The sequence below is a fragment of the Choloepus didactylus genome, chromosome 26 (genome assembly GCF_015220235.1).
Source record: "Choloepus didactylus isolate mChoDid1 chromosome 26, mChoDid1.pri, whole genome shotgun sequence".
In the NCBI taxonomy this organism is placed as follows: domain Eukaryota; kingdom Metazoa; phylum Chordata; class Mammalia; order Pilosa; family Megalonychidae; genus Choloepus; species Choloepus didactylus.
In genome coordinates, this window is record NC_051332.1 from 17318309 (window position 1) to 17333694 (window position 15386).

General features: G+C 40.0%; 1 long non-coding RNA gene across 1 annotated transcript; it reads left to right on the forward strand.

The window, feature by feature from the left end:
• Positions 1-1414: 1414 nt before the first annotated feature.
• LOC119520880 lies at positions 1415-5830 on the forward strand. Its single transcript, XR_005214228.1, has 3 exons — positions 1415-2070; positions 2363-2518; positions 4817-5830. It is a non-coding gene; the product is annotated as an uncharacterized LOC119520880 (long non-coding RNA).
• Positions 5831-15386: the final 9556 nt, after the last annotated feature.

Below are 15386 nucleotides of genomic sequence, written 5' to 3' on the forward strand. Positions count from 1 at the left end.
GGATTTATAAAATGGGCATTAGTGAGGCTTGTTGATGTCTAGTCAAATGGCAGACTCACCAGAAACCAAACTGTAGGAGCCATTGAGGTCAACTAGATTCTGAAGTGAGTTCTCAGGAAAGCAGCACTTTGCTCTAGTCCCAAAGTTCTGTATTGTTCAGCTTCTTCTCTGGCAAAATGCCACCCCTGTTGTGTCTTCCTTTTATGTAGTGGTAAACAGCCACTAAGCCTAATCTGTGCTACTTTAGAGGAGACACACCCTGATTACACAGATATTAAATATTTTCAAGGCTTCATTCTGTGGGACACACCCTGTTCACTTTGATTGGATTTATCAATAAAAACCATAAACCTCATAAAATGTTGAAAGTATTTTTCCTTTATTCATTTAATAAATACTTTTGACTGAATTCTCTCTACTAGGAAATTTCTGGAAGCCGAGATACAGCAGAAAGTCAGACACAATGGAGTTCTATGGACAAAACCCTGAAATTCCCTGGAGGAAGGGTGTAATTGAAAATAAAGAGCAGGAGAGTCCCCTTCAGAAACAATCTGAGTAATTCCTTCCTTCCAGCCTTCTACCAAGGCTAAGTGTTAGGCAAAACTCCCCACCCCAACACATACACAGCACACTCTTAGAAGCCCCCACAACAGACAGGACTGTTTACATAAAACCCACTCTTAGCTAACATAACAATCTGATCAAGAACAAAAATTTTCCACAGTGTAATAATCTCCCTGACGTCCCTGAAGTCAACTCCTTACCCTGAGCAAACCAGTCCCCTGACTCAACTTCTTACTTCTCTCTCTTACCCACCAACAGTTATTCCCCCCACCCCCAAAAGCTATAAAACTGTTCTCCCACCTTTTTTGGGGGCTGTTGCCACTCTTAGGTCTCAGCCCGCCTGCACATGTCTACAAGAAAACTTGCTCCAATGGAGCTTTGATCTCTTCTCTTCCCGGTCAAAAAAACTTAAGGTTTGTTGGTGATATCAATATATTTAAATTTCTTTTCTTCCCTCTCTAAGCAAACAAATACCCTTGAATATCCACCAGGAGGCACTGGTAGCAGCCAGCGATCTCCTGTTCCTTCAGGGTTAGAAAGGCTGAGATGGATGGAGCAGCGATGGCGTGGGGCTTCGTTTTTTAAGAATCGGCGTGAGGAAATGGAACAGAACAGCGTTATTTTAGGGCGGCCTTACGGCACTGCTCCTCCCGCGTGCAGGCAGCGTCTGGTGTGTTTTCGCCCCACTCCTCCTCCCAAGGAGAGGCGCTGACTGCGGCCGCAGCCTGCAGTAAGGGACACTTGGTGGCACCAGCACTGAAATGACGCAAGGGAGAGCGGGGAGCTGCGAACAAAAACCCCTGTGGCGGGGCCGGAGTCCGGGACTTGCAACTCATCAAAAGGGGGGGGCCCCAGCCATGGTGGACCTGGGGCCTGCAGAGAAGGCGGGAGCCGAGCCTGTGGGCTTCTAAGAGGACAGGGCCACCACGCTTGTGCGCCGTGACACCCAGGGCGCCCAGCAGCCGGAGACCTTCTTCGCCTCGGCTTCCCCGGCTGTGCCCCCCAAGGCGGAAGTTCCGTGGGCAGCAATAGAAGCCGGGAGGCGGGAGCATCCCCTCTACTGCGCCTCGGCCTCTTCAACTGAGACTGTGTGGAGGCCGAAGGCAGCCTCTAAGTGCTGACCAGCCCCTTCCCTGGGCCCTCGCCAGAAGCTTGCGCCCGCTGCGCCTTCAAACCCGTGGAGCTGCTGCCACCAAACCCGTGGAGGCAGCCACTGGCTGACCTGGTGCTGGAGGCCTGGCCGCCCCTGCTAGTGGCCACTGGACTGCGCCAGGCGGGCGAGGCGGAGCGTCTGTCAAGCTGCAGCAACGCGGGACGAGCATGAGAGGATCGTGCAGGAGGAGAAGCAGCGCCTCTTTATGGCCTTGGGTCCCGGGCGGTCATGGTCTCCGGCTTCGGCCTCCAGTGTGAGCAGAAGCAGTAGCTGCGGCAGCGCTAGCCTCCCGGCCTCACCTGCACAGTGTGGCCCGCAAAGCCTCCTCCAGCGCCTCACCAGCTGGCGGACAGGTAGGAAGAGCCATTCCCGGTACTCGCTCTCCCGCCGGCACCAGGGCACCCTCAGCACTGAGCCCGGCACGTCGACATCGTCCTGCAGCAGAGAGAGCCTGTGGGAGCTGAGCTGACCATGGGGCCCTTGGCTAGAAAGAGCTGTCCTGCCGGTTTGGCGTCCTCTGCCTCCAACCCTCTAGGCCGCCCTGGCCGAGGTTCCACTCAAGGGCAGCAGCTTCAGTCTCAAAGAACACGAAGGCAGCTCCACTGCCTTTAGTGCAGCCCTGTTCCTTTGTCTCCTTGGCTGCAGGGCTCTCCTGGATCTTGCAGGTCTGTGCCTAGCAGCTGCCTGGGAATATTCCTGGAGGACCGGGACTGGAGGGTCCAGGTGGTTGTGCCTGCTGCAGAGGACACCAGGCACATCTGGGTGAAGGTGACTTTGCAATCAAGACTTCCCCTGTGTTGGGTAAGTATGGGATCTTTTGTTTGTTGTGCCCACTTTGCTTCCTTTTGTTTCGATTAGTCTATTGTGTCATAAGGCTAATTGAGTTGATCCCGGGGTCATGGATGCAGACTCGGTGGGTTTGAGCCCCACTATATGTGACCCCAGTTTTGTGGTTCTCCTTTAGAATTTTGTGCAGTTTGCACAGTTTGCATTTATTTGGGGAACCAGTTGTATTTGAGGAACTCCTACTCTGATGTTCTGTCTTTGTGATTTCTGTTGGTATTGCCCAGCCATGAGAAACTCTCAAAGTGTGCTGGCTACATCTCCCTTGGGAACTATTCTTAATGATTGGTCTAAATTTGGAGAATGTCATTTAAAGAAGGAATTGTTAATACATTATTGCAAATCTGTGTGGCCACAATATAAATTAAGTAAAGAGGTGGAATGGCTAGAGAATGGGACTCTTGACCTCCAGGTTGTTATCCAATCAGAGACAGACTGCAGGAATAACAAGAGATTAGAGGAAGTGCCTTATATTCAATTATTTGTGGGGTTGTGTAAAGATAAAGACATTGTAAAGAGATTTAATTTACTGTATCGAGGATTCAGAGGGAGCAATATGGGAGGAGCTGGTTGCAACAGAGAAGGAACCTATAGAGGAGGCCTTAAAACATTGTGAGCTATTTAAAAAGAAGCCCCTTGATGAGGTCCAAGGGGAGAAGAGATGGATATTAAAAGCCTTGCATGAAATCCTCACTTGTGAGCAGGACCCATTGGAAGACTTTCTTTCCTCCCCATTCCCTTCACCTCCTCCACCTGTTGGTGCAGAAAGAGTACTGCACTCACTGTCCCTGACATCTGGGGGAGCAGTGACACCTCCCCGTGCAGGTCTGACCATAGTGCTGTTCCCACACCCTTTACCACCTGTAAGCCTGGCCGAGCTCTCCAGCACTCCTCCCACACCCCATATGATCCTGTTGGAGGAATGAACTCCCCATCTCACACTTGTAGTGCTATGCAATTTGGACAGGGTGCAACTGCTTCTGGGGCAAGACAATTTCCCTTGCATCAGATCCCTTTAGGAGTCAATGAGGAGGGACACTGTCGGGGAACTATGCTGGTCCACATGCCATTTTCAACAACTGACTTGTTAAGCTGGAGAAACAGCACACCTGGTTATAGGGCTGATTTGGACCAAATGAAAAGACTGTTTGTGTCTATTTTTGCCACACACACCCCAAATTGCACCAATATTCAGTCACTGATGAATGTGTTGCTAACTTTGGGGGAAAGAGGAATGGTATTAGATAAAGTGAGGCAGGAGGCAGAATGCTTACAAGAGGTGTCTCCCCAGGACTCCATTTATGATGTCCCAAGTGCTGCTGTCCCTGATGCAGATCCCCACTGGGATCCTAATGACCCTGGGGAGCATGCTCATTTAGAGCACTATAAAACATGCATTTTGGCTGACCTTAAGAACAGGGTCCCTAAACAAAAATCTATGAACAAAATACAGGAGGTGCAGCAGGAGCCTAATGAGAATTCCTCTGCTTTCTTAGAGAGAATCTTTGAAGCATACCACAGGTATTCTGATGTAGATCCAGAAAGTCCAGAAAATACTAGAATAATTAACATGATTTTATTAGAGTTCTCCAGACATTTGGCATAAATTACAGAATCTAGAGGGGGGCTTAGAATGCCAATGGCAATGCTTATAGATGTTGCTTTCAAGGTATTCAACAATTGGGAAGAAGCTCAGCAAAAACAGCAGATGAAGCAACAGACTGTGCTTCTGGCAGCTGTTCTAAGTGGGAGCCAGGCACATGGAGGTCACGGCACAGACAAAAAAGAGAAACCTAGTAAAGATCAGTGTGCTTACTGCAGGGAGGAAGGGTATTGGGAGAAAACCTGTCCCAAGCTGACAAATAAGAAAAAAGAAAAGAATGAAATGACATTAATGGCCCATGGATCCAGGCTAGAAGATTCTGATTCAGGGTGCCCAAGGGCATTGGCAGCATTTTCTTCTGCCAGACCTATATCCCACCAAGAGCCTTGGGTAAAGATAAAGATGAGAAGAAAATCAGCAGACTTTCTCATTGATACAGGAACAACTTATTCTGTGATAAACCAGCAATTAGTCACTGAAACAAATGAGCAAATTATGATTATTGGAATTAGTGGCCAAAATACACCTAAGGTGCTCCTACAACCTTTAGATTGTAAAATTAGAAGAGTATTTGCAGCATCAACTTCTGTATGTGCCTGAATGCCCTATACCATTGCTGGGAAGGGATTTGTTAACTAAATTAAATGCTCAAGTTGCGTTTTCAGAAGGAGAAATAGTGACCCAAGTGCCTCCAGACAAAGGACTGCACCTGCAGGCTGCCCTTTTACAATCTGAAGAACCTGAAAAGGAACCAGTACCGGCTCACATACTAGAACATGTCATCTCTGAGGCATGGTCATCTGGCACTCCGGAAAGAGTTGTAGCTGCCCATCCAGTAAAAATTGAGCTCAAGGCAGGATCAAATCAACTCAGGTATGTCAATATCCTGTGTGAGGAAATGCATTAAACCAGTAATAGAACCTTGAAAGAAAGTGGACTCCCAGTGTTAAAACCTGGCACTAATGGAGAATATAGATTTGTCCAAGATTTAAGGGTTATAAACAAAATTGTGAAAGATATCTATCCAGTTGTGCCCAATCCTTACACCCTATTGACTTTACTGACTGGGAACTTCAAATTTTTCTCTGTATTAGACCTAAAGGATGATTTCTTTTGCATAACTGTGGGCCTTGAATCCCAAAAACTATTTGCATTTGAATGGAGAGACCCAGACAGTAAAGTTAAGGAGCAACTTACATGGACCGTTTTATCCCAAGGATTTAAGAATTCTCCCACACTTTTTGGAGAGTTCTTAGCAAAAGATTTGCATGATTTGCAACTGCATCAAGGGGTCCTTTTGCAATATGTAGATGACATTTTCATAGCCAGTGAAACTGCTGAAGATTCAGATGCAGATGCTATTAAGACCCTGAAATTTCTAAATGTTAGGGGATATAAAATGTCTCAGAGGAAAGCTAAAATCACTAAGCCCTGTGTAAAGTATTTAGGGCATTTGCTCTCCCAAGGTCAGACATCCATCCAGCCTGATAGGTGCCAAGCACTGATGAATATTTCAGCCCCTAAGACAAAGAGGCAGTTACAGGGATTTCCAGGAATGGCTGGTTTCTGCAGCATCTGGATCCCCAATTTTGGGCTTATTGCCAAATTGTTGCACATCACTGTGCAGGGCTCAGACAGAGAAACCCTGGAATGGACTGCTGGATGTAACCAAGCCTTTCATCAAATTAAATAAAAGCTGAGTACTGCTCCAGCCTTGGCTCTGCCTGATATGTGCACAAGCCTTTTGATCTGTTTGTATATGAAAGGCAGGGAAAAGGGCTCAGTATTCTCACACAAAACTTTGGGTGACATCAATGACCTGTAGCCTGTTTTTCAAAGAAACTGTACTTAGTGTCACAGAGATGGCCACTTTGACTTCAGAATGTGGCTGTCACTTGTGATATTTTACAAGGAGTTACAAAATTTACCTTGGGTCAGGAGGTTTACACATTGTAGTTAGTCTGTATTGGTGAGGCATCATCCCTCTCACCATGTTTTCTCCAACACTTTTACTCCTATATATTTTTTTTTTTTCCTACAATTTTATAGAGTTATATTCACATACCATACATTTACAATCAGTATGGTATGGTATGGTATGGGTACAGTTTACAATCAGTTGTTCATGGTATCATCATAAAGTTGTACATTTATCACAACACACAGCACTTAAACATATTGATTACTACAAGAAAATTTGTTTGTTTTTTTTTTTAAGTAGCATTCAATTTTGAGGGGATCTCATTTATCTATTTCTTCTTTCTTTGTTCATGCTTTGGGTATAAGGTCAAGGAAACCACCTTCTAACACAAGATATTTAAGGTATATCCCTACATTTTCTTCTGAAAGTTTTATGTTCATAGTTCTGATGCTTAGGTATTTTATTCATTCTGAGATAATTTTTGTAAAAGATGTGACATAGGTGTCCTCTTTGATTTTTTTTGGATATGGATATCCTGTTCTAAAAATACCATTTATTGAAGAGACTGCTCTGTCCCAGTTATGTTGGTTTGATGACCATAGATCTATTGTCTGTAGATGAGAAGATCTATTTCTGAACACTGAATTCAATTTTATTGCTCAGTATATCTATCTTTATGGCAGTACCATGCTATTTTGTCTAAAGAAGCTTGGTAATTTCCCTCTTCACTGCTATTTCTCAAGATATTTTTGGCTATTTTTGGGCACCCTGCCCTTCCAAAAATATGTTGTTATTGGTTTTTCTATTTGTGCAAATTAACTTTAATAAAATTAAATTTTATTTGGTATTGTATTGAATCTATAGACCAACTTAGAATTGACCTCTTAACTATATTTAGTATTCCAACACATGAACATGATATGTCCTGTCATTTATTTAGGTCTTCTTTGATTTCTTTTAGTAATTTCTTGTAGTTTTCTGTGTATAGGTCTTTTGTAGTTTTGATTAACTCTATTCCTAAATATTTGATTCTTTTTGTTGCTATTGTAAAAGGAATTTTATTCTTCATTTTCTCCTAAGGTTATTCATTATTAGTGTATGGAAGCACTACTCATTTATGCATGTTGATCTTATGCCCTGCCACTTTGCTATATTCATTTATTAGCTGTAATAGTTTTTCTGTAGATTTTTTTCTGAAATTTCAACATACAGGATCGTGTCATGTGGAAACAGTGAAAATTTTACATCTTTCTTTCCAATTTGGGTGCATGTTATTTCTTTTTCTTGCCTAACTGCTCTATCTAGGACTCCCAGCACAATGCTGAATAACAATGGTGACTGTGGGCATCCTTGTATTATCCCCGATTTGGAAGGAAAGTTTTCAGTCTTTCCCCATTGAGTATGATTTTAGCTGTGGGGTTTTCATATATTGCCTTTATCATATTAATAAGGTTATTTCTATTCCTATCCTTTTGTGAGTTTTCATCAAGAAAGGATTCTAAATTTTGTGAAATGCCTTTTCTGCATCAATAAAGATAATCATGTGGTTTTTCCACTTTGATCTGTTGATTTTCTTATGCTGTATCAGCCTTGCATACCTGGAATAAATTCCACTTGGTCCTAGTGTCTAATTATTTTCATGTGCTGCTGGATTCACTTTGTGAGTATTTTATTGAGGATTTTTGCATGTATATTAATTAATAAGATTGGTATATAATTTTGTTTTCTTATAGCATCTTTGTCTGATTTTGTGTCATGGTAAGGTTGGATTCATAAAATTAATTAGGTACCTTTCCCTTCTCTTCAAATTGTGAAGAATTTGAGTGAGATTGGTACTAATTCTTTCTGGAATGCTTGATAGCATTCACATGTGAAGCCATCTCGTCATGGATGTTTCTTTTTTGGAAGTATTTTGATGACTGATTCAATCTCTTCAATTATTATTGGATGGCTGAGGTTATTTTTTCTTGAGTCAATGTTGGTTGTTCATGCTTTTCTGGGAAGTTGTCCATTTTGTCTAAGTTGTCTAGTTTATTAGCATGTGGTTGTTCATAGTATCCTCCTGTTATTTCTTTTATTTCTGTGAGGCTAGTGTTACTTACACTTTACTATTTCTGACTTTATGTATTTGCATTCTCTCTATCTTTTTTTTTTTTTTTTTTGTTAGCCTAGCCAGGTGTTCATCAATTTTGTTGATTCTCTTTTTGTTTTCATGTTCTCAATTTCATTTATTTCTGTTCTAATCTTTGTTATCTCTTTCTTTCTGTTTGTTTTGGGGTTAATTTACTGTTCTTTCTCTAGTTCCTCCAGGGGAAAAATTAATTCTTTGATATTTTGTCTTTCTTCTTTTTTGATATAGGCATTTAGGAGAATAAATTTCCCTGTGAGCACTGTCTTGCTGCATCCCATAAGTTTTCGTGTGTTTTGTGTTCATTTTCATTTGTCTGAATATATTTACAAATTTCTCCTCTATTTTCTTCCTTTATCTATGTATGTTAAAGAGCACATTGTTTAATCTCCATATATTTGTGCATTGTCTGACCTTCCACTGCTTATTGATTTCCAACTTCATTCCATTGTGATCTGAGAAAGTTTTAGTGTAATATAAATATTTTTAAATTTATTGAGACTTGTTTTGTGACCAAACATGTGGTATATCATGGATAATGATCCATGAGGACTTCAAGAAAATGTACCTCTTGCTGTTGTGAGGGTGTAATGTTTTACAAATATCTCTTGAGTCTAGATCATTTATCATACTATTCAACATTCCTTATTTATCTTCTGTAAATATGTTCCCTCCATTGATGAAAGCAGTGAATTGAAGTTTCTAACTCTTATTGTAGAGGCACTTACTTCTCCCTTCCAAGCTGTCAGTGTGTTCTTCATTTATTATGGGGTGCTATGGCTTGGTGCATAAATATTTATGGTTGTTATGTCTTCTTGATGAATTTTCAATTCTATTAATATAAAGTGTCCTTTATCTCTTTTAATTATTTTACACATGATGTCTAACTTTTCTGATATTAATATAGCCACCCTCACTCCTTTCTGGTTGTTGTTTGCATTAAATGCCTCATTCCAACCTTTCACTTTAAACCTACTTTTGCCTTGTGTCTAAAGTGAGTCTCTTGTAGGCAGCACATAGATGTGTCCTTTTTTAAATCCATTCTTCTAGTCTGTCTTTTTATCGGGGAGTTTAACCCATTAACATTTACTATTATTACTGTAAGGGCAGTATTTCTACAATTTGGTTTTTGAATTTTATGTCATATATGGTTTTTTTCTCTCTGTCTCCTTTTACCCTTCTTGATAGTCTTCATTTCTACATAATTCTTTAGACCCTTCTTTCTTGTTTTTTCCTATCAGCACTCCCTTTAATATTTCTTGTAGATCAGATCTCTTGTTCATGAACTCTCTCAATGTCTGTTTGTCTGACAATATTTTATACTCCTCCTCATTTATGAGGGATAGTTTTGTCAGACATAAAATTCTTGTTTGGCACTTTTTGTTTCACTATCTTAAGCTTGTCACACAACTGCTTTCTCACCTTCATGGGTTCTGCTATAAAATACAAAAATAGTCTTATTGAGCTTCCTTTCTATGTGATAGATCATTTTTCTTCTGCTGGTTTTAGAATTTTCCCTTTGTCTTTGACATTTGACAATCTGATTAGTAAGTGTCTTGGAATTTGCCTGTTTATAGCTCTTCTATTTGTGATATACTGTTCTTCTTTTTTCTATAATTTTATGTCTTTCATAAGAGTTGGGAAATTTTCAGTGAGTATTTCCTCTATAATTTTTTCTGCCCCTTTTCCCATTTCTTCTCTTTCTGTAACACCCATAACACATATATTCATGCTCACCATGTTGCCCTGCTCAAATATTTCCTTTCTATTCCCTATCTGTTCTTTTGAATGTAGGATTTCTGATGTTCTGTGCTATAGTTCATGAATCCTTCCTTCTGCTTCTTCAAATCTGCTATTGTAGGTCTCCATTGGGTTTTTCATCTCTTCTTTTGTGCCTTTCATTCCCATAAGTTCTGCCATTTGCTTTCTAAACTGTCAAGATCTTCTTTATGTTCACCCAGTGTATTCTTCATCTTTCATCTCTTTTGTCATATCATACCTCAACTACTTGGTTTGACATTTTATTTGAATTCACGTGTTTGTTTGGACATCTTTAATTAGTTGTTTCATTTCCTTTGTCTCATTTGAAATGTAGTTTGTTCTTTTGATTGAGCCATATCTTCCTTCATCCTATTGTGGTTCACAATTTTTTGCTGGTGCCTAGGCATCTGATTTCCCTGATTGGTTTATTCTGGGGTCATTTACACTATATTACCTAGGGTTTCTTTTTGGTTGGATTTATTCATTATCTGTTCTTTGGCATTCAGTTCAACTTATTCTAGATCTCTAGCATTGGTTCTGTTTAATTCATCAAAATATTTTGTCTCTTGTTTTCCTGGTTCTTGCCTACCCTTATGGAAACCATTTTTGTTTTTACAACATAGATGAGGTTCTACCCAAATATGATCAACACCTATCAGATTTTCCATTCCACACAGACCCAGATTTCAGTAGGAGTGTGTAATCAATATCAAGTTTTCCTGGGGATAAGACACAGAAGGTTGTCAGACATTCCCTGTGATGCATCTAGACTCTGTGCTTTTCCTATCCTGCCAAGCAGGTGATTCTTGTCAGCCCACAGCGCCCCATTGACATAAAAAGGTGCAGTGCCATTCATTCTCAGCAGACTTTTTTTCTGCCTGGGACATAGTCAAGGTAAGCTTTAGCTATTTCTGTTTAATTCAAGACCCTGGGGTCTGAATTCTCTGAAGAAGGGCCACTACATAAGTTGGGTCCAGAAACCTTTTCTTGGGGAAGATATGCCTTTTAGGGAATTATCTCCTCCTTTTGACTCCTTACTTTTTCTTTCAGACCTATCTTAACTCCACCATGGCCAGAGTCAATGCTGAAAATTGAAAATGCCTGGTACTTTCTTAAATGAGCTACTTAGAATAGATTTTTTTAAAAAGAAGAGAGAGAAAAAGAAAAGAAATCCCCTTTTCAGAGTCAGTCTCTGGTCCCCAAGGTTTTCCAGTCAAGGACTGCAGTTGGTACCCAGCTGTATGTGGTCCTTTCCTTGGGGTCAGCCCTTTTCCAATATTCTGATCTTGTTCAAATCAAAAAGCCTGTGTTTTTATTGTTAGCCCCCCTCCTTTCTTCTGGGATTAAACCACAATTGGAGCTTGGCTGAGATACATTCCCTTGCTCCCAGTAGAGACTACCTAAAGACATGCCCTTTAGGGAGTTATCTCCTTCACCTGACTAGTTACTTTCAGACTGACCTTAATTCCACCCTTGCCTGGCTCAGTTCTGAAACATGAGAATGCCCACAGCTCTAATGGGCAATTAAAAAGTGAAAAAATGTAAGATAAAATAAAAAATTGAGAGAAAATAAAAACCACTTTCAGAGGTGGACCCCAGCTCAGTGGTCACCAATCAAGAGCCTGTGCTGGTACCAGATTCTACATGCCTCTTTTTCTTGAGTCCCAGCTCTTTTCCAGTATTCTGAGTCCTCTAACTCCAAAACTCTGTTTCCCTTGTTAGCCCAGCCTCCCCTTTTCTGGGAAAAACCTCCCAGTTTCTATGTTTTTTTCCATGTTTCATTTTAAATTCAGCTTTATCCACAATGAATGATCAATTGTTCAAGTACCATCATATAGTTGTTCATTTTTCACCAAAATCAATTTTTGTACATTTTCATTACTCCAAAGAAATAACATAAAATAAAATAAAAAATACAAAAGATAAAAAAAGAATAAAATTACAAAGTAAAGAAGAACTCCCAAAACACCCCACCTCCCTCCATACCCCTTATTATTCATTTAACTTTTGTTCCCATTTTTCTACTCATCTGTCCATACACTGGGTGAAGGGAGTGTGAGCCACAAGGTTTTCATAACTGTGCCATTGCACTATGTAAGCAACATAGTCAATCATCTTCAAAAATCAAGGCTACCAGGTTGCAGCTCAACAGCTCAGTTATTTTTTTCTAGCTATTCCAATACACTAAAAACTAAAAAGGGATATCTGTGTAATACATAAGAATTATGTCCTCTAGACTCTATTTGAAATCTCTCAGCCACTGAAATTTAATTTTGTTTCATTTCTCTTCCCCCTTTTGGTCAAGAAGAATTTCTGAATCCTATGATGCTGGGTCCAGGTTCATTCATGGGGGTCATGGCCCACATTGCCAGGGAGTTTTACATAACTGGGAGTCCCACATGGGGGAAGAGCAGTGAGTTTCCTGCTGAGCTTACTTAGAGAGTGGCCACAACTGAGAAAGAAAAGAGGCTTTTGGGGGTGATGTTTTGGCACAATTATATATAGGCTTAGCCTCTCCTTTGCAGTAACAAGCTTCATAAGGCAAGCCCCAAGCTCGAGGGCCCAACCTTCTAAATTGATAGTCTGCAATGTTTATGAGCATATTAGGAATTCCCCAGGAGGGGAAGTTGAATATTTCTGCATTTCTCTGCAGTCCCCCAGAGGTCCTTTACACATGTGTTTTTGTTCTATGCCCAAATTACTTTGGGATGTATTGTGATTTCACACTTACCAGTTCAAACCAATTAGATCTCACTCCCTATTCAAAGTTCCATGTAATTATTGTGTTTGAGCAAACTGACCACGCACACTAAATTACTTGTGTGCTACAGAAAACATACATTTTGTGGTACATAAACATATCTTCCTTTGGAATAACACAAAATTTGAAATTTTAAAACACAGTCAATATCATCCTTAACCCATTAGTCTGACTTGCCTTAATTCTGGCCATATCTACTTCATCCATATCTCTTATTGATTTCTGAACTCTTTTCCAGCTTTTTTAACTGTTGCTATATGGAATAATAGTGACATAGCTTCCAAACCCAACTCTGAGTTCCAGGTGACACACAGATATGTGAAGTCCTAGAGCCAGACCAGGGTATATGCAAAGAGCTCAGCATCTCAGAATTTAGAGATAACCATTACAATTCAGGAATTGATGTGGCTGTTGAAAGAACTTACAATCTAGGGACTGTTGCAGTAAGTTTTCCCCTGATAACCTGTGTTGTCAGATTCCATTCTCAGAGTTTGCAAATAATAGTTAGCCCATATTAGGCATTATAATATTTGTCTTTTTGTTTCTGGCTTATTTTACTCAAAATATTGTCTTCAAGATCCATGTAACCTATTTGCATGTCCTGAAACTTCATTCCTTCTTGCAGTCACTTGGTATTCTATTGGATGCATACACCACAGTTCACCATTCTGTTCATCATCCAATATATACTTAGGCCACCTCTATCCTTGGAAATCATGAATAATGCTACCATAAACAGTGTACAAATGCCCATTCATATTCCTGCTCTCAGTGATTCAAAGATATACCCAACAATGAGGTTGCAGGATCTTATGGCAACCCCATACTTAGCTTCTTGTGGAACCACAACACTGCCCTCCAGATGGGCTGTAACATTCTACTCCCTCACCAGCTGTGAACAGGTACATCCCTCTCTCCACATTTTCTCCAGCACCTGTATCCCTCTGTTTCTTTTTCCCAGTAATTTTATAGAGATATATTCACACACCATACAATCACCACATTGTAAAATCTATTGTTCACAGTGTCATCATATAGTTGTGCATTAATGAGTGAAATCAGCCCTTGAACACATTCATTACATGCAAAAAATTAAAATAAGAATAATAAAAAGGATAAAGGAAAAGTAAAATAAAATGAAAACAAAACTACATCAAATTAAAAGGTCAGGCAACAATGCCACCACCAAGAAACCCATATCCCTCCCTTATATCCCCTCATATAGGCATTTAGCTTTGTTATATTGCCTTTGTAATGATTAATGGAAGCATATTACAATTTACTGTTAACTATGTACTCTGATTTTCCTTGATTATATTTTCCCCAATATCATCCCATTTTCACTTCTTTGCAAAGTTGATACTTATTTGTTCCCCCACTTATTAAAAATATTTTTATATTTATACATTTAATCACTATAATTGAACACTCTAGATTTTAGTAAGTTATACAGTCCCAGCTTTTGTCTTCTCTCTTTCCTTCTAGTGTCATACATGTCATTAACCTTCCTCTTTCCACTTGACTCAAAATGATCTTTGTTCAGTGTACTTCCAACACTGTGCTAACATCACAGAGTATTGTGCTATGCAGTTCTGGATCTATACAATCAATCCTTTTGAACATTCTATACATTTTAGCATCATACGCCTTATGTCTGTCATCTTTCTATCTCCTCATAGCTGTGTTCTCAGCTGTAACTCTCAAAGTTTTCTCACTAATTTTAGTTCATATTGGTGAGACCATACAATATTTTTCCTTTTTTTCTATCTAATTTCACTCAACGTAATGTCCTCATGGTTCATCCACTTGTTATATGCTCTGTGACTTTATTCTGTCTTACAGCTGCATAATACTCCATTGTATGTGTATACCACAGATTGTTTTTCCACTTGTCCATTAATGGATATTTAGGCTCTTTCCATCTCTTGGCAATCATCAATTATGTCACTATAAACATTGGTTTTCAAATGTCTGTTCATACCTTAGCTTTCAGTTCCTCAGAGTATGTACCCAGTAATGGAGTTGCTGGATCATATGGCAATTCCATACCTATTTCTTGAGAAACTGCCACATTGCCTTCCAGAGTGGCTGCACCATTCTACATCCCCACCAACAGTGAATAAGTACACCTCTTTAACACATTTTCTTCAGCACTTGCAATAGTCTGTTGTTTTATAATGTCCATTCTAGTACATGTGAGATGATATCTCATTGTGATTTTGATTTGCATTTCCTTAACAGCCAATGAAGTTGAGGATCTTTTCCTATGTTTTTGAGCCACTTGTATCTCCTCTTCAGAAAGTGTCTGCCCTTCTTTTTCCCATTTTAAAATTGGATTGTTTGTCTTTTTGATGTTGGGATGTAGTGTCTCTTTAAATATTCTGGACAATAATTCCTTATCTGAGATGTGGTTTCCAAATATTGTCTCCAATTGTGTAGGTTGCCTTTTTGCTTTTTCCTCTGAAAGTCATATGGCCATAGCATTAATGTTTAGGTCTTTGATCCACTTTGAGTTAATTTTTGTATAAGGTGTGAGATAGGAGTCCTCTTTCATTCTTTTGGATATGGATATCCACTTCTCCAAACACCATTTCTTGAAGAGGTGGCTCTGCCTCAGTTGCAGTGACTTGACTGCCATATCAAAGATCTATT